The 19324-nt window shown below is 35.1% G+C and overlaps 1 protein-coding gene across 1 annotated transcript in view; it reads left to right on the forward strand.

The window, feature by feature from the left end:
* LOC113508816 (protein tiptop-like) overlaps positions 1 to 19324 on the forward strand; it is a 223506-nt gene that overhangs the window by 7456 nt on the left and 196726 nt on the right. Inside the window, exon 2 of the mRNA XM_026891944.1 lies at positions 14483 to 14525. The gene's annotated coding sequence lies outside the window, so the exon portion shown is untranslated. The remainder of the gene's footprint in view (positions 1 to 14482; positions 14526 to 19324) is intronic.

Below are 19324 nucleotides of genomic sequence, written 5' to 3' on the forward strand. Positions count from 1 at the left end.
CAGGATTAGCGACCAGCGACTTACAGAAGAAGAAGCTCGGATGCGGCACACTGCACGATTGTTGGCGCGGGGAAAAAACATGGCGCCCAAATTTGCATCAGCGCCCATCAAAGTACTGTTGCGCACAAAATTGCGCCTTAACCACATCTCTTAAGAAACTAACGATGCTCTCCTGATTGCTGTTATATTTTTGTGTAACGACTTTGATCTCGATAGCTCGTAAATTCGTTCAATAATGTTTGTTGAATCGGATCATCTGTTTAAGAATGGCAAGTAAATGTTTATTTTCTATCTTCCGCCGGCCAAATGTTGTTCGATTTTGCTAGTTAGCGTTGTTTTGACAGTCTCAATCGTTGCAAAGCGGTAATAATGTTGTCTTCACTTCATTCATGTATGTGTGGGCATGGGTGTATGTATGTATGCATACAAAACGGTTTTTTTGTACGTGAATATGATTTAAACGAGTCGGATTACGTTTGATTCTCAACTATTTTCGAGTCTTCCGTTGTTTGTTTTATTACGGATTTCTGATATGCAATTCAATCGTTCGTTGTGATAAATTAGACGTTAGGAATTAAATAAATGAATCTGTTTTCTTAGTTGTATTTTAAACGATTTGTGTTCACATTTTTTCATCGCATCGTTATTTTCTGATAATTTCTATGAGTGAAGAAAACAAAATAGATTAATCAACACATCGTTCCAATGCACGATTTACAAATCGTAGATAAAACCTTAATTTTGGGTGTCGAACTCAAAACAGTCCCAGACTCGGGCATTATACATTGACAAAGTCAGTCATCGTTCTTGCAGCCTCACGGCTATAACTCGAGCAGCATACCCACTTTGGCACACCGCACCCCGATAGCGTCAATCCAAACAATTTTAATTTTTCCCCTACCCCGGCGAGGCTGAAAACTCGGAGCAAGGCGTAGGTACGCTCACGGGACTAAATCAATATGATATGACAGTTACGGTCAATTTATGGCCCTCAGTTAATTACAAACGGGTGCGGGGCCCTCGGGGGGAGGGGTGGTTGCGAGGGGGAGGGGTGGCACGTCTAATGACTTGTAAAGATGCTTTTGCGAAGCGTTATTGAGTATGGATGTGTGACTGTTTGTGTGTTTCAAATGCAGGGGACTTGCTACCGGACGTCAAAGTGTGTGTAACGAGTCTATGTGTGTGTCATTGGGGCGTAGACTTCTGCTTATTTTAATATGGCAAAGTTCTTTAAGGGGTGGAGTAAATGACGTATGTATCTAAAAAACTTTGCCCCTACACAATGTTTTTAATGACTGTCTTTAATTACATTTTCTTTATCATACTACTAGCATTGTATTAGCGCTCTAATACGTAATAAAAGCCGACTCGAAGCTGTTCTACAAAACCAAACCTCAAAATAGCCGCACCAAAAATTAAATAGGAAGAATAATTCGCAATTTAGAGGTAGTGTTTGGTCTGGATCCGCGAACCTGTTTACTGGGCTATTACATCGGGAGTGTTCGCGTCACGTGCCAATCAATCACTCTATCAATCAGCCCGGAATGAATGCAGCCGAGTGTTAACTCTCATGTACCTATATCAAATAATATTCGCTGCACAATTTTGTTCGTGACTGTACGTTTTATAGAATTTGAAATTGGAATTGAGTTGTTTTATAAATGTGGTCTTGTCTATTTTATTTATGGCTTGTGTTTATTAATTGATTTTAGAACATAAGTCGTTCTTTTTATGTATTTCTATGCAAGTTTAAATATTATTATAGACGTTTTTTCAAAGGGTCTGTAATGGTCTTATATTAATGTCGAAACTTTTTTAAAAACAGCTCGAGAGACATGTGATAAAATACTCTTTATCCAAGGAGTTTCAATACTATACTTTTAATTAGTATTAATGTAATATTACTACTAAACTCTAATCAACCTATAATTGTCTTATCAATTGTTAATTCAAATAATTTGATACATTTCCTACTGACTCATGTAACAAAAATCTCTTATAACCAAACCATTTTACCTCCAAACTAAATTCACGCTTACGAACATTCTAGAAATAGGTGTTCTAAATTATTGTATTGTTTTAATAGTTATGTTTATTAGTATTGAACATTGATCTGATAGATGGACGGGCGAAAACTTCGTGTATTTTCCATCCATTGAACAGTTTGTTAACGCCAGATAAAGTTGGTTAAAGTAATGCACCTGTGTATAGTGAAATATGCGTAAACATTATAGAAGTTACGTCCATTGTTTGATGTGAACAGGTATTAATATATTAATTTATAAATGCAATAAAGTTTTGTATTATCTTAATCACGGCTATAACCTGAATGTGATAGACAGATGTTTATAAACAATTTTCAATCACCTATTTTGTGGATACTGTTTCGAGAATCATACTGTACTTAGTTAATTAGTATTTACTGTGAACTGAATATAGTCCAGAATTGAGCTAGGTAATCATGATCTCTGAGAAAGAATTTTCTTAAAAAAAGGAATACGCTTAAAAATACAATCGAAATACATACTTGTATGGTCAACTTTCAAATTAAAATAACTATGAAATTACAGTAGGAGATCAGTGAAACATAATTTAGTATTTCTCATGAACTATACAATTACTAATCTCAATACTAACCTTAACCTCTACGAGCACATCCTATTATTACCATCATGTAACTATTAAACTAGCCATTATAAATACATTGTTTGGTCACCATCACAACAATGATTCCCAATACCACACGAACCGCGACCAATATTCCTAAGGATAACCCACACACTTACTAATACACACGATACATGCCAAAATCAACCTTAACACGTTCTAATAGGGATAAGGTAACTGCATCACGTCCAGACAATTGTTTATTAACAAAATATGCATCGTAATTATATCCAATCAGCGTGTTTGTCCGTCAATCCGTCAATCAGCTGTCTTATATGGCATTGAAGAGATCTGGATCACTGATCTACAGATACCAATAGATTGATACCGACGCAAAAAATGGGTCAGACTGATTTATAAAACAACAATTAATATTTGTGTTTTGTTTGTATCATCACGCTTGTTGTTGTTGAAAGGGTAGAGAGAGTTCTTTTATAAACGTGACGAGTTTAAGTCTACTCGCTAGAAAACTCAGACTTTTACAATCTGTTAGCATTTTTGATTAATTAAGTGTTTTTAGTATTATTTTTACTGTGGAAATTACCTTTCTCTACAATTTGGATAAGTAGGTTGTAACTGTGTTTACATGTCAGTCCAAAAAAATGGCACTATCAATTATTCTAGTGATGTTTAGAAAGACGACAAATGTGGCACACCACGGTTTCGACGACTTCATATAAATTGGAGACCGAAATTGCTAGTTCAAGACCCTGTCCAACGTTCTTAAAAAATAATTTACCGTGAGAAGGCCAGTTTGACAGATATGATCTCCTTATTGAAAAGTTACATTGACACTGTTTTAGATTTGTTTTCTCCTACAACCCAACCTTGATACCAAGCTGTATAATAAAAGCCTTTTTTTCGTCTTGATTGAACGGCGTTGATGGTAAATGTATCGATGACATTTAAGGGTTAGCGATATAGACGCGAGGTCACTACGACAAATAGCTCTACTGCAATCATTTCAAACTTTACTGGAAACAAGACGGAGCTCTGGACAGAAACCATAGTATTCTATTGATAGTGCTTTGGGTTAAGTCCATCGTGATGAACTGTCTTATTACATTATGGGTCTCTTTGTCCTAAACAGGTTACACGGCAATCTTTAAAGGCTTAATTGCTGCAGTAGCGACATCTTCTTCTGTTTCTCATATTTGATTTATTTTTAAACGATTCCTTCTTTAAGACTCAACACAAGCATTCGTAGATCAATCACTTATCCTACGTGTGGATTGAATCCTCAACACGTACTGCAGTGAGTTTGGCTTGGTGACCTCAATCACTCGATTATACGTGCAGTCAATATCTTGCTTCCACAGTGAAAAAATCCTTATAAGCGTCATGGCAGGTAAATGCTTCGTCGATTGCAGTAAGATGGGTGTTAACAGTTGGTTGGTGTCTAGTGTAAAGTGCTGGTCGTCCTTTGGCATGAATCCATAATAATTAATAGTCATGTTATGACCGTCGTGTCTTCTTCCTGTCATATTACAATAGTGATCGCATTCTCATCATCTGTATGAGTGTTAGCAGATGTATAATGCTCATAAACTTTGGTCTTCATTTTAATATTCATTTCGGGTTGAATATGTCTGTAATACTGAAAATATGAGTATTTATTTGTGTTATTTAATAATGAAGTTTCAAGAAAACAATAGCATGTTCTAAGAAAACATTTTTTTCTTTAATTCTCCTGTTTCTTGCGCTGTAAATCTATTTATGACGGCACGTGTTACCTCATATAGCCCAAAGTCTTTGACTCGCTCTTTTTATTTAAGTGTAATGTGTTAGTTCAGTTTTCAATTGTATTACCTAAAATTACCATTCAATCAGCGTTTCCATCAAAATGATTGTTATAAAATGATAGTTATGTATGAAACGCTTCTGTCGCTGACGGCTTGACGTTGACATCCATGTTGACTATGGATGAAGCCACACAACTGACACAAGTCTAATAAAAACATACGAATATTGGTTAAAACTCTTACGTTTTGTGGGGTTTTACCTAAATGGGATTTTAGTTTTTTCTTAAAGACGGTTTCTTATCTAGTAATGTACCTTACATTCTTCTTTTGCCGAGGATGAAAAATCAAAATATAAATACATCGAAAGTCGATCTGACTACATTTGAACTCGAAAACTCAATATCCTATAGTAACTGCTAGAATTGTAATAAGTAGGTACTAAGTTTGAACCAAAACTGTATTTACCCTTTAAAGGAATCTATTGACTTAAAACATGTATAACCTTTGATATCAAACATCTGCAGTCTTCAATTACAGCTAATACATAAGAAAATTGTAAAACAAAAGACCATTTTACTGCCTACATTATATTAGTTTAAATTCTAAATATTCTTTAGGTTAATGGACCTTACCCAGTTACATTTGACAGTTACCAATAGCCCTGCGTAATGAGCTACATGTGTCCGCCATTTTAAAATAATTTCATGTAATTGCGTAATAATGAATGTTTTGTGAATTTAGATAGCGTGGACGCGGAGGTGTTTAGTTATAGCTAATTATTGCGTGTCCACTGCCGATGGCTCATGAATAATGGATTTTATATCGTACGACACGTGAACGAAACGATTTTGGTGAATTTGGATAGTTACCATACAGAAAACTGTGATTTTAGAAACCATTTCACTGATGCAGTTATCGTGTTTTTCATTGAAGAGTAAAATATTGTATATGCTTTAAATACAAGCATGATCATAGATAAAGATGGTAGACTGATAGATAGAAGTTTATAATTAATAACAAATGTTTCAATAGACATTAAATCAATCAACCTTCCCGTTTCTCTTTATGTTAAAGTAAATCTGAAACTGAACCTATGATTAAATCTCTTAATAATTAGTAAGTTGAGGCTTCATGTGATGTATATTCCGACTTTACTTTTGATACGATGCTTACCAAAAAAGTCGTTCCATGTAAAACAGTTATAACTTAGTGCTGTCGATTTTGTTTTATTGTTTATCGAGTATCGACACGCGTAATTGCATTGTTAACCTTTATCGATATGCAAATAATGTCGGTCGCACAGCGCATACTAATGTTTGGCCAATGTTTGTAAGGACACGAGCTGAATAAAGTGTTGCAGGCCAATGATGAGAGGAGCACCCTTTCACACCTGGACAGTAATTGGATAAGCTAATTGATAATGTAATTGAATGTTTTAAAGGACTGTAATTGGACAGAATTTATGTTAAGTTTTTTTTTTGCTAGGAATCTTTTATTTTATGTTTACTACATACTTATATGAACTACATACAGTTTTTTTGCGATACATTTAGAATGCACTATGTAGTCTTCCTCGGATTATTGTTTGACTGAATCAACAGTTTAATATTTGAAGATTAATAAATCTAGTCAAAATCTTCACTTCGCTATCATACCTCAAAAATGTAACGTGTAAGGTCATTAAATTAATATAATGAAGGGCCATCTGTAAACATATTTTAGTAAAGACTCATCATAAAGAGAAGTGGTGGAGCCTGTAATGAAGTATACCCTTCAGAAGAAAGTAAGAAATAAAGCCTTTTAACCATCACTTACATTATACATATATCTACATTATACATTCATAACTAAAACTATCCCAAATTACGAAGGCTTAAAAAACTCCAGCTGCACCTAAAAAGCGAAATAAAATTCGCTACGATCAGCTTTTTATTAATTAAACAAAACTGTAATAGACGTCATTAAAATTTGCATCATAATCGCCGATACATCCGATGCGGCGATATATCGATAATAAATTATATTTTATGTTAATTGCCGATCGGTACGTCACTATTAAGCTTCAAATCGAATGAATTGTTATCAAAACACAAACATAAAGTTCAGTGTAATATGGCACGCTGACAATTATCGATATTGTGTTTTTAGAATATGTTAGGTCGGTTCGTTTTGAAATCATAATTTTGTAGGTTTCATTTTATTATCACGGTTTAATTGGTATTTCTATAAATGGTACTCGGTACTCTTTTTGTCCTTTGTGTTATACCAACTTTAAAACCAGCCCACAGGATATAAATGTGAAACAATTCTTCTGCACATGCAGAGATAAAATACAAAATCGATAACAAATTAAAACAGGTACCAATAAATCGCCAATCGCGTTTCCAATCGAACCACGAAAAAGGACCAATCAAATCACAAAAACCGATCTATCACAGAAAAAAGACCAGGTCTTAGGACACTGCACGCAATGTAAGATGGGCAAAAACAGGTTAACATAGAGCCGCGGACCGCATCGATAGATCATAGAGTGGGAACGCATTAATCGCGGCCGTCGCAACAGGTTGACGGAAACCGACGGTGTGACCCCGGTGTCCTAGAGGGGGGGGGGGCAGACTGCCTGTGGGATAGATTTCTTTTTGGCTGATTTATCGGTTTCAGTGTTTTTGAGAGTCATGTTAAGGGTGCGAATCTAGAGTATGCTCAATTTGAGTATTTCCTAATTTCGAAATATTATGAGTTGAAATTGGTTTTGTAAAAATCCTCAATTCTTCTATTAAACAACAAAATAAAAAACTACATATTGCGCAAAACATACTGGAATAAAAGTGGAAAACAATAACTTTTACGATTCCAACTCTAAATACCGCATCAAAGACTTGAAATCCATTTCTGATAATTAGAGCAATATTTTGTAATTACAATTCGAAAAAAAAGTACAAATTACCTGGATCAGCTAGACCAAGTCCCAACGTAAAAACATTTTCGTTCAACACTACACTGCCTTGTTGTCGGTCTCTTGTACCATCAACTCAATGATTTTTTTTGCTACACTTAATTGTTAATGAAGTTCTGTCGTTGTATCAACTTTCACCGTTAACAGAAGCATATACTAGTTGCGTGCGATGACTATGCGTAAAGGTCGCTATCATGTGCAATTAATGTAAGCAATTAGCCCAAGACATCGGCAATAAGCGACATCTTTAATTATTTTAACAATGTTTCTTGTGAACTCTGTGTGTGGTCTCACTGAATAATTGTGTCAATTTAGATTGTTATAAAAAAAAATTATATTTTTATCTAGATTTGATGAAAAGGAAATGTTTTTTTGTAAGAATATTAAATTACAGTTATGAATATTTTTGTTTGATTTACTGTGATGACCAATTTTTGTCTCTTTTTTGGATTTGCTATTTTATATTTATAGACATTTTAAAGTATTGTTTACTCTTTCACCTTATAATAATAGTGCATTTTTATTGCTTATCCTTTCAAAGTTCTATATTATTAATATTGTCTTTCACATCATCCAGCATCAGGTCACATAGGTTACAATAGCTATTCTGCCATTATTATTAAATAACTGCCACGGTGTTGTTAATTCATAGCTGCCTTGTAAAATTAATGTTCCAACTCGCTCTAAAATATTTCCGCTGCCGAATCCTATACTATGAATGTGAAATTATGATAATTCAATAATTAATAATTGACAAATAGCCTCTCGATAACTGATTTATATCGATAAAGGACATAAATTTGTCGTATTATGAATACTGGCCGTAAATATTGTTATTTTATTTTTATATTCAAATGTTAACCTCGAAGGGGCTAGAAATTTTATTGGAAATTTAAATTTATTCGAAAATTAATATTTGAAATAATGACAAGAGTTTTTAATGGGCGTTTATTGTAGTATTGAAGTGCGCCGCATGGTATTCTGTTTTTTTTATGGATATTAGCTACCTACTACCGTCTTCCACTGCCTACCGGTTCTGTTAGCTTCTGAGTGTTGGAAAACCAAGTAGCTATTATTTAACTTCGCTACTACATATTTATGATAATGTTATTATGAATATAATAGAGATTTGACTGATAAGATACATTAAAGATAAAGTACTTGCGTAGTAAACGGTCTCATTAAGAAACATTATGTTTCCTTAAATGGTTCGACTTGCTTTACTTAAAAAGTAAGTTATTTAAAATGAGACAGTGTTTCGCTATCGTGTCAAAAGGTAACGAAATTTATAAACAATGTATCAAACTCAACAATCAATCTGTATTGATGAACACTATAGAAATGATTCGGTCCCCTAAACGGCACTTTAGAACAGGGGTGTTCCCCTAAGCGATGTGACTCAGCGCATTCCGCCGGCGTCTGTACTGAACCTTACACCCGGTGTGTAGTGCTGTGACAAATTCCTCTACAATCGATATCTTTACTTTTAGATTAGTAAAAAGTGATCTGGAAAAATGCTACGGGATGTAGATTCAATGTTCAATCTAAATTCCACAAATTTCTCGTACAAAGAGAGATATTTTTTTTTACTTTCTTCTTATTATTTTTATTTATCTTTGGAATTTAACTTAGTTATTGAATTGTATAATTAAATGTGTATCATTGTATTTGGATATCACGTTAAGGATATATTTACTTAAAAAAAAGATTGTATTTACTTGATTCCTTACATAACTACCATATGAAAGGAATTACAAAAAAACACTCAAAATATTTCAAACGCCTCTCAAATATCCGCCATCAATACATCACTTGATTCACCCGCCATTCAGACCACCACCCGCAATAACATCAGCTAAGTCTGAAGTCAAAACTTTTCCCTGAAAGACGCATTCAGTCAAATCTCGGCTCCATCTCTCAGCGCCCGATCCAAAAGCGATGACGTCACGTCTCATCAATGGCCGCGCAGTCTATAATACATCACTCTGGGAGGCTTTCTCCAGGCCTTTTTGGCAAACAACATCATTTGTTACACTCAGTGTTATACATTTTTCTATGGGAATCGAAACGTAGTGTTAATAAAATCGCACTTCATCCGTTTTTGTGGATCATCGTCACTTAGCGGTGGGTGTCTGTGAGTTACGGGAGATGGGAGACTGTCCTGAAAATACCTGAAAGTGAAGCAAAATTATTTTTATTAAAAGTTTTAAATGTTTTATCTGTTTGAACGTTGACGAGTATGCATAATTAACAGTATTTTGTGTGAGTAAGTTTTTGAACAACATATTTTTTAAGAATTCTTTTTCCTTTCCACCCATTTCGAGCGAAGGTATTTTGCTACTGCTTACAACATTTCAAAAATGAAATCTATGGTATATTCTACATATTTATCCTTCCACAATTTTCTTAAAACCCCTACAAAAACCTGTCCGGCCTATCCTTCCGCAACTCATGGTCGCCGCAGCGTTCAACAGGGTTAAGGCGTCGAGTCACGGCTGCGGGCCGGCGCGGCGCCCGGCGTGTTGACGTCAAAACTAACACCTGACGGTTCCAAAGCTAGTCTCAGAGTGGCTCGCACAGATAGCTAACAGACTTACAGTCTAGGGTTTCTTAGATCTTCTAGTATATATATATAGGGATGAATGAGCTAAGTTATTAAGAAATTGTCCTTCTATTGTGAGACATGACAAGTCTGGGTCGGTATGGGTTAAGGAAATTGATTATGGTATGGTTTTTTGGTAGCATCAACTGTTGGGTATTAGAAGCGTTAATTTATCACTTGTGAAAATTAAATCTTCTGAATTTGTCGTTTCCTTGACAAGCTTTAAGTTCACACATTTTATTTAAATTAGAATATCCCTATCAAAAAGTATGAACACTTACATGCAATTCACCAACTATTGCTTTTAAATGCACCTTAAAAAGAAACATTTCACATGCAATCATTTATCAAGGAAACCAAAAATCTCTAACTACAGACAACTACAATTCAGTACAATTATTTTTTCTACCACGTATTGTTAAATTCGCTATACTTTTGATGCGTGGTTGTCTTAAAAACGATTAGCGCAATGACTCCACACATCCGCGGCGCAATGGAGTGCGTTATTGTTATAAACATCTGTTTCTTACCAATAGAATGGTAGAAAATAATGACAATGCTCTTTTATAGTCTATAGTTATTTGATTTACTATGAGTTTATGATCGATTATGGTTGTGTGGATTGAGGTTTAATAGACTATTCTAGTTTTATAAGTGTTTCTTCACTTTCAAAAAAACTCAACAGAAAAAAAAATGCTGAAAAATTTTCAGGGTTTCTCTTATTCAAGAGAAAGATTTTGCGACGTAAAATCTGATATACAATTTAATACTCGATTAAATTTAATCGAATACAATTTAATTAAAAAACGAAAAAGCATCGACATTAATACTGGATTCCAAAAATCTGATCTGTTTGGCTTAAAAATCACCTTGGTCTGGCTTGGTAAACACAGCAAAATTGTGCCGTAACAAAAAAAAATCGTTTCTCTTTACGGTAAACCAATCAAGCGTAAACACCATTACCAAGAGAGACTAGCACCAAAATTCACCAAATGTTTGTCGATCAAGATCATCAGAATTTGCAACTCATTGCGGGGATCCATACAAAAGTTTTAATTGTAAAAAAGAAGAATTCAATGAATAGCAATTAAAAAGCATCAATAGTGAATCAAGTGTCCAATGGTGATGAACGATGGGAAAAAATGCTGAAATCATCGTGGGCTGTCTGGGGTGATTAGAATACGTCTTGTTGTGTTTAAGACATCTGTTATTTAGTGTTTCAATAATTAAGATGAGTTTATTCTATGTATGTTTCTCCTTGTTCAAGTGCAATACTTGGATGTTTTCCTCGAAGATTTCCGATTTGATAATTGCGACAAAATTTTATGAAGAATTTGAAGCCTTGGTAGACATTTCAAATAAATAAGTAAGTGGCGAATAAATATAAAATAAGTAATACCCTTATAAAGGCGCTAAAGGACCTAATTTGTAAACTGAGTTTAAACCTGATATATCATCATAATAACACACTCAAACATCTTTTAAATACATGAAGAAATAAGAACATCTATGCTTCAAATGAAAATTACAAAGTAACACATGTATGCAAGAGCTGTTGCTAATCTTCCCAAACGACCGCTGCTAAGGTACGTTCTCACGATACTATCGGTCCTTTGTCCCAAACTGTAGCTACAAAATCTACAAATGCAAAATTGTAGTTAATTGCGTTCTGCAGCGCGCTACCCCGGCGCGGGGCAGGCAGAAGTGCAGCGTCACGACGTCGATCACAGTGATTCCTTTGAGACGACAGCGCTCGTCCGGCGACGGTGACGGCAAACACTGCGGATCCGTTCCTCTTCACTCTAGAGTATAGCACCTATTGAACAAATTCCACAACAAATATACTGTTAGTGGCAGTCGTCTTATTTCAATATTCGCGATGAGAGAGATAGATATGGATGAAGATGAAAGAAAGATGAAGAGATATGAATATAATATAATCCTTTAGTATTTTTATTAAACACACTATAAAAACGAAATTTATGTAAACATCCGTTACACAAATATTTGGTTACCTATTTCTTGAAAATATTTTATATAAATTATAATCACCTATAAACAATATCTAGCGAAATAAAATAGTCATTAAAAATAGAAACTGACTAAATTTCTGATGACACTACCTATTAGTGGCATGTTTAAAATGTAAAAAAATATTAAAACAATACAAATATTTTCATTTGCATATTATATTAGAATACCTATCGAATTAGAATGCTAAATTAATGATTATTGTTAAAAAAACTGGAGGTGAAAATAAAAAGTGATTAAACTTTGGCCTCAAGTGGCACCTACCTCCGAGTGACAGACACCGACAAAGCCGCCGCCGTCCATACAGCCGATCGTCTAATTGTGTGATTTGATACCAAAACTCTTTGTTAAACCTCACGGAAATCTCTATCGTTATCTGTACACAACAAATTTATCTTTTGTATCCGTCTTCACGATTTTCATTGGATCTAATTAAATAGAACGAAGCGGAACGGAGTTTTGATGCCAAAAAGTTAAGACGAGATCGAATACTTCAGATGACCGATGATTTGTGATGATTGCAATTATAGTTATGCCAAGCTATTACTAACATGCATTGCTGACTTAAGCCGTCTTCCTAAGATCCGCGAAATAAAAACTGGTCCTTAGTTCCACACTAAGTGGTACACGACACTTCATTAAAACATTATTTAGTTTCAGTCCGCCAGCCCATTATTTCCAATACATTAGGTCACCTTCTCATCTATGCTCGTTAGATATGCGATGCACGTGAAACAGTAAAAAGGTCAAACGTATTAAATTGGCATGTTACTGTACATCACGAAATATTATAATATTAATAAACAATAGACTACGAAATAAATTAGTATGTGCAGCGTTTTGTTTCAATCATAAATCCTTCACGTTTACAAGCGTTTTACGAGCGGGTTTCTTTCAAAATATTAATTAAATCGCCAATATCGTTTGCAATCAACTTTAGGCTTTAATTAGTAATGTGTATACGTCACTGGAATGACTTATGGCATATTGGATGTGTACGATAGCGTAGCTCGTAAATATTCCTTTAGCAAATATTGGATTTCTTTGGTATTGCCGATTGGGAACGTAAGTGGTGTTCTTGCGGAGTTTTTTAATTGTTTTATGGTTCTCAAAGAGCCGCGGACTGCTAAACGTTAAAACACAGTTACTGGAATTGGTTGAGAAAAAAAATGAAAACTTTCATGTAAGTTTTAATTTTAGAAGATGTTTCACTTAAAGATTCCTCTGGCTAGTGAAACAATTTAAAAATTCTGTTGATAATATCATAATATGTTAACTCAAGTCACTTGGCAGCTATTATTTAAGACGCACCTACCCTGATTGGCAAATGTTCTAGGACAGAACCACAATGAACTCTTCGTTTATCCATATCATCAATCTCCAATGTTAAGCCTCTAATTCCAACTATTTCTGTCAGTCTTCATTCCCATTAGTCTATTGTCAGATCTGTAAATGTCACAGCTTCATCCAGGTCACGATAATTATTGTCAATTACTTTGATATTTACAGTGACGCCTCGACGCAGAACATTCGTATGTCGGACGTTTATATTATCATCCTAATTCCTATGAAAACTCAACGGCCTGTTACCAGATGGTCAACTCAAAGTCATATTGTTTTATTACGAACTGCAGCTCTCCTTATGTATTTGTGTCGTGAATGTTTAATTTATCGGCAGTGTTTAGTGTATTCTATTTCTTGTGTAGCGGAGAGCTGAGACTGGGGAAAAAGAGGATATATTTTCATAAAAGAAATAGTTGAAAATGCAGAGTTAAGCTTTTCCGACTACGAAAAAATTACTAAGAAACTTTTTTATTGCTCTCATCACCTTTCAATCGAAAATATCCATACTTAAACAGTAAAAACCTCGACCTAACCGATCAAACGTCAGTTCACAACAGTAAAACCAGTTCCCACACAATGCTATGATATAACGTATTGGGCGATAAAACTCAATATATTATAGCTTCATAACTCGCATGTCTTAATTAAAATGGCCGCTTTATATTACTCATTATACCCTATCAAATATATGAGAAATCCAACAATGTATAGTTTATAATCGTAGTTTATGTCCTAGATCTGTTTATGAGCTTGAGATTTACAAAGCATTCGCGTGATTCCGCTTCATAAAATGCTTCTTTACAACTATCAGCGGATTATTGTATTAATTTGAATATGAGTGATGGACTTACATGCGTTTCTCTCTTGTTTATGATTTTCGTGCTCGGATATACTTATTCAGTGTCAGTGACTAATTGGTTGGTTAGTTTCTAGGTTAGGCTTTTTTGGTCCTTCTGTCCGACCACGTTTTGTTTTTCTTTTCAATGTTATTCTATATTTTATTGAAATAGATGCGTCCAGATTTTTTCTGCTTCACTTGCGACTACTTGCGCTATACCCTTAATTGCAGAAAAAATGATTTAGCCACCCCAATCCCGCAAGAAATTGAATTCTAATTCGATTTTTATGTGATTGTTTCAGATTTATATGCTGTGATAGTTATGGCGTAGTACGGTGGAACAACGTAAGTGTGTTTACGTAAAAAGCATTCAATTTTTTTAGCAAAGACCCAAAAGTACCTACTATAATTTTTCTAAATACGATGACGAATGACATCCTTTAATAATCACCTTTATTTTGAAATTTGAATTGAAAACTTTTCATTTGAACGTTTCGATAGAGCCTCAAAAAGGCCTGGTTTGACTTACAAAAAGTGCTGCACGAAAAAATGAATTTTGTTTTAGTCCAGATTCCAAGCATCTAGAAGTTATTCAAAAGTAATAAAAATACACTAATTATCACTGGCTCTACATGGATAGTGTGAACATTTTACAGGTGCGAAGTCGTTCTATTACATAAGTGGGTGCAGATTCTTGGCTTTTATAAATGTGACTAATAATAACGTCTTCGTGAAACTGTCAGGTGAGAGATGTTGCGCTCAGCCCATGAGCACTGACACTGTTAATAATAACTAGAAGATAAGTGTAAAGGAGGACAGAATGGAGAATATATGTATTATGAACTATAGTCTATAGAGATCGTTTTTCATTAACGGGGTAGATAACTTCATAGAAAAAGACCCGGTCCTTTTAAAGGCGTATACAGGGACAATAATGCAGAGGACTTGTTGAGAACTTTAATCTTAAATGAGATGGGGCATCTACCAAGGGCTATCCATCATCCATAGCTACCCAGTAGCATAATCTAAGGTAGTGTAGAGTCACGTGTTGGATTTTACTGAAACACTTATAAAGTTTTAAGAGTTTTTCATTTTTTATCTGCTACATTTCAGACACGGACAGAATGATTTTTGTATTACACTACAATTATCATTTACATAATTAAAAATCTAAAAAGAACAGCCAAACCAAAAATATGTGCTTTTTGATTCTGTTTCCTAGGATAATTCTATAAATTACTAACATTGCGAATTGATAATTAACGAAATCTATTTCGTCGGTTAAATGGCTTTAGAAAAAAACAAACACAAAATAAAGTTGAAGTATCACGTGACGTCCCTTATCAATACACTTTCATTTCTTTGGTCTCATCGCCTTTGCGGGTCTTGATCTTCGTATTAAACTGCTGAACCTTCCTGACCAACTAATTACATTTATTTTTCAAACACTTTCAAACGATAACTATTTAGCACAGACTGAGACGGTCGTTAAAATAACAGTTGAAGCAAAACGTTCAATCAAACTCGGAATGATGATGATGCATGGTGACAACTGCGAATTGTGACGAGCTATAAGTAGTGGCTTGATTGACAGACACCAGTTGTACAGACGCTGAATTTATTGAGAAAGGAGATTAAGTTTGATGGATCGTGCTACTCTTACGCTGTTATTGTTAGACTGAAATATCTGGAGCTTATTTTATTATTAATGTGGATTGTAGGTACAATGTTCTGTGTAACGTTTCTGTTTGAATCACTGTTGCAAGGGAGTAGATCTTTATTTCAACGTGGAGACAGGACTAGCCTTTAGTATTTTATTGATTCTGAAACAACAAAAAAAATCTGTATTCTTGTGTTTTTAATTTAATTCGATACCTATAGAGAAGGAATTTGAAACAAACATAAAAACGATGATTTCAGTCATATTTTTAGCACCTTTAACGCTAAGAGAAACAATATCTATTTACTATTGTTTGCTACAAGCACTGTCGTGTACTTCACCTGATGATTCATTTCGCCTACTTATTCATATTCCATCACACTGAAACAATCCTGAATTTCTGTGTCTTGTTACTCATACGATAATACTAATGATCTATTAGCGGACCGTTGATCGACAGCGCTGCGCGTGCGCCGACAGACGCGCGCCTGATCTATGGCTTCATATTAACGTTAAATGTTGCGTCCAACTCGTAGCCTGACCTTTTGGCTGCGCACGCGACTCTGGTGGTCTGGACGACTGTCGCGAAGCATTCCAGGATGGAAATTATCCTACTGATGAAACTAATGTGGAGTAGCCACGGGATGAATGAACTGGATTTATCAAAGTGGTTTATGCGACAGATTTAGGTGCGATAGGAATGTTACAGCTGTATAGCTATTTTGTAGATATACACGTAGTGTAAATAGCCACCATGTGAATAGATTTGAAATAGAATGAAAAGTTCAATACTTTAAATATGGAAAAACATCCTAAGTACAGATATCATTGTGTCAATATTTATTTCTACATAATATATAGAACAGCTAACAGCAATCAGAACACTTCTCACGTATCAATATCATCACAACTTCAAGCCCGATTTTTGCCAATATTTGAGTTCAAAAAACAATTTCTTTTGAACCCTCTCCAAAGACGACGCCACACAAACGCAAATCCATCTATTTCCACGAAGACCTAACTACGAATGTCACCGCGCGACATTCGGCACTACACTCAATTATTCACGCAACAAGTACCCGTGGCCTATTCCAGTGTGCGTCGCGCATTAGGTCCTTGTAGTCCTATGTAGCCTTATGATTTATGCGCTGATGGCCCGTGTACGAATGTCAAGTGTCGCACTGTGACAGTCAAGCCTTACATATTTGAGATTTGTACTGGCTGAGAATAACTCACATGTTTCTGGTTTTCCTTTTGCTGTAAGTTTCAGTTTGGTGTGTATTTCGCAGTGTTTTTTTTATTGAATAAACTAGAGTGGTCGTTTTTCGTTTCTTTTATTGAGAAATTTTTTTTTATTTTACATCTACAAAGACTAACTCCTTCTCCTTGGGTAACTTACTTGCATATTAATCTGTAAATATCCCAATCTTGCGTGACTGTATAACAAAGTATCAACTTCAGAACACTTATGGACTTAAAATAGTAAAACCTTAGCTTAACATCTGCTAAGCCAATATTAACCGTGAAGCAACCGATGTCGTCTAACGTGTGTCCAGTCATTGAACCAATTAGGTCCGGACACTTACGTACAGACGGACAGAACGCTCAACTATTCATGGTACACGTCTTGTCTCTTCCTAGTAATGAGATAATTCCGGCGTTCGAATCCGATGGCGCCGATGTTTAACTTGAGGTCAGTCTAATACTGAAGTACCTAGACATTGTGTTTTCGAAAGGACCAGACTGTTTGATTAGTGTTAGTTTATTCAAGACCTATTAAAGAATCAACGCGTAAAAGCTAAAACTGTACAGCAATATGAAGGTTTATAATAAACACTGATCTTATATAATTTTAAGAGCTAAGAACGATCTTAAATTATTTTAATTAGGCAAAACGGAATTTCTTGTAACCAATAATTTGACAGTTATAAGCAGAAATTATAATAAGCCACGCTTGAACGATATTGAGTTATCGCCGAAACATAAATGTATGCTCTCATTTAAGTCGAAGAAGACATAACGAACAGGAAACAATTTGGGATTAACAACAAATAAATCATTTGTAATATTGCATCACATCAAAAGGGTAGCGCATAAAGCATGCGAAACGATCGCGACCCGAACACAACTTTACGAGCAGATACCAAGAACGAATGACGGACGAAACGGCGTCATATAAATCAATTTAATCTCTTCAGCAAAGACAATTGGCATACTACTCATTATGATAAACATTTCACCATTGAAATCGCAACCAAAAATTTCGAATCATAAAGTCTCTTTTTCTCCATCAATTTTCCGCGACTTACGTCGTTTTTCCGAGTTGAGCGTGCGCATGAATCAAGTCGGACGTCGCGTTTCGAACGCCAGAGTTGAATTAATGCCTAATACTGTACAAAGGCGTGTAATCGTTGTATGACTTTTATAGTTGTATGGCTAATATCTCGGCGGTAAATCAAAAGGTACATAATTGTACAAATAGGTCGCTGTGACGGTTATTTGTTGTTTCTTATTCGCATGTATTGATGGTAGACCTTATTTGGGAAGAGACATGGCTACGAGCTCAGTGCACTTTGTTGCTAGTTTCGCTCGCATTAGACTGACGTACCATAATCTTAAATGATGCACTGTTTTAATTTCGCTCGGAGCAGCCATCGTTTGACCTTTGCAACCAATTAGAGCGCAATGGCTTTGATGGATCGTCAGACGTTTTAGTGATTGTTTGGTATCTGCCCTGCGATGTATTGACAAAAATGAATCTTGCTAATTTTATGATCATGGTATGAATGAAAGCAGTTAGATAACAAGTATTCAGTCTTAACACAAGCTTCAGAAACGACTATCCGGAAGAGAGCAAAAACCTTCTAGATATCCTTATGTTAAGTCACGATTCGTCATTGATTTCTTGGACAAAGTAAAGCATTCTGCCAGATTTTACAGCTGTATCAATAAATCATGAGGAGTTTTAATTGTCTGTAATCATTGAATTGTTAATAACCCTTACCTCTACACTCATATCGTTCTGATACAACACTTCTTTTTCCAATTCGAGAGCACAACAAAGAGTGACATTCGTTTTATTTCTGTATCGTCTGCAACCGCCAACAGAACCGAATTAGCCATCATGTCTAGGCTAATCGATTCGGATATTTTCGCTTTTTGGGACAAATCTATAATCATAGTGGAATATTTGTGAACTCTTGATAAATACGGCCAACACTTAGCGACGTAAGCGAACACATTGAAGATTTATCACCGGTTATGGAACAGAGTCGAATACTTTCAATTGACGATCAATTTAGTCATAATTTAGGCATATGTCACTTCATGAGAGACAACATGATTGCAGCCATTGTTTATTTGATGTTGCAGACATGTTGTGCTTCGTGACTTTGGTTGGATTTAACAAATAACGGTGTTTTTATTAAAAAGAGAACCAATTTCTCTTAATCTGATGGTGTGATGAGTATCATGTATGTGCCAG

The sequence above is a fragment of the Trichoplusia ni genome, chromosome 3 (assembly GCF_003590095.1).
Source record: "Trichoplusia ni isolate ovarian cell line Hi5 chromosome 3, tn1, whole genome shotgun sequence".
Taxonomy (NCBI): Eukaryota; Metazoa; Arthropoda; class Insecta; order Lepidoptera; family Noctuidae; genus Trichoplusia; species Trichoplusia ni.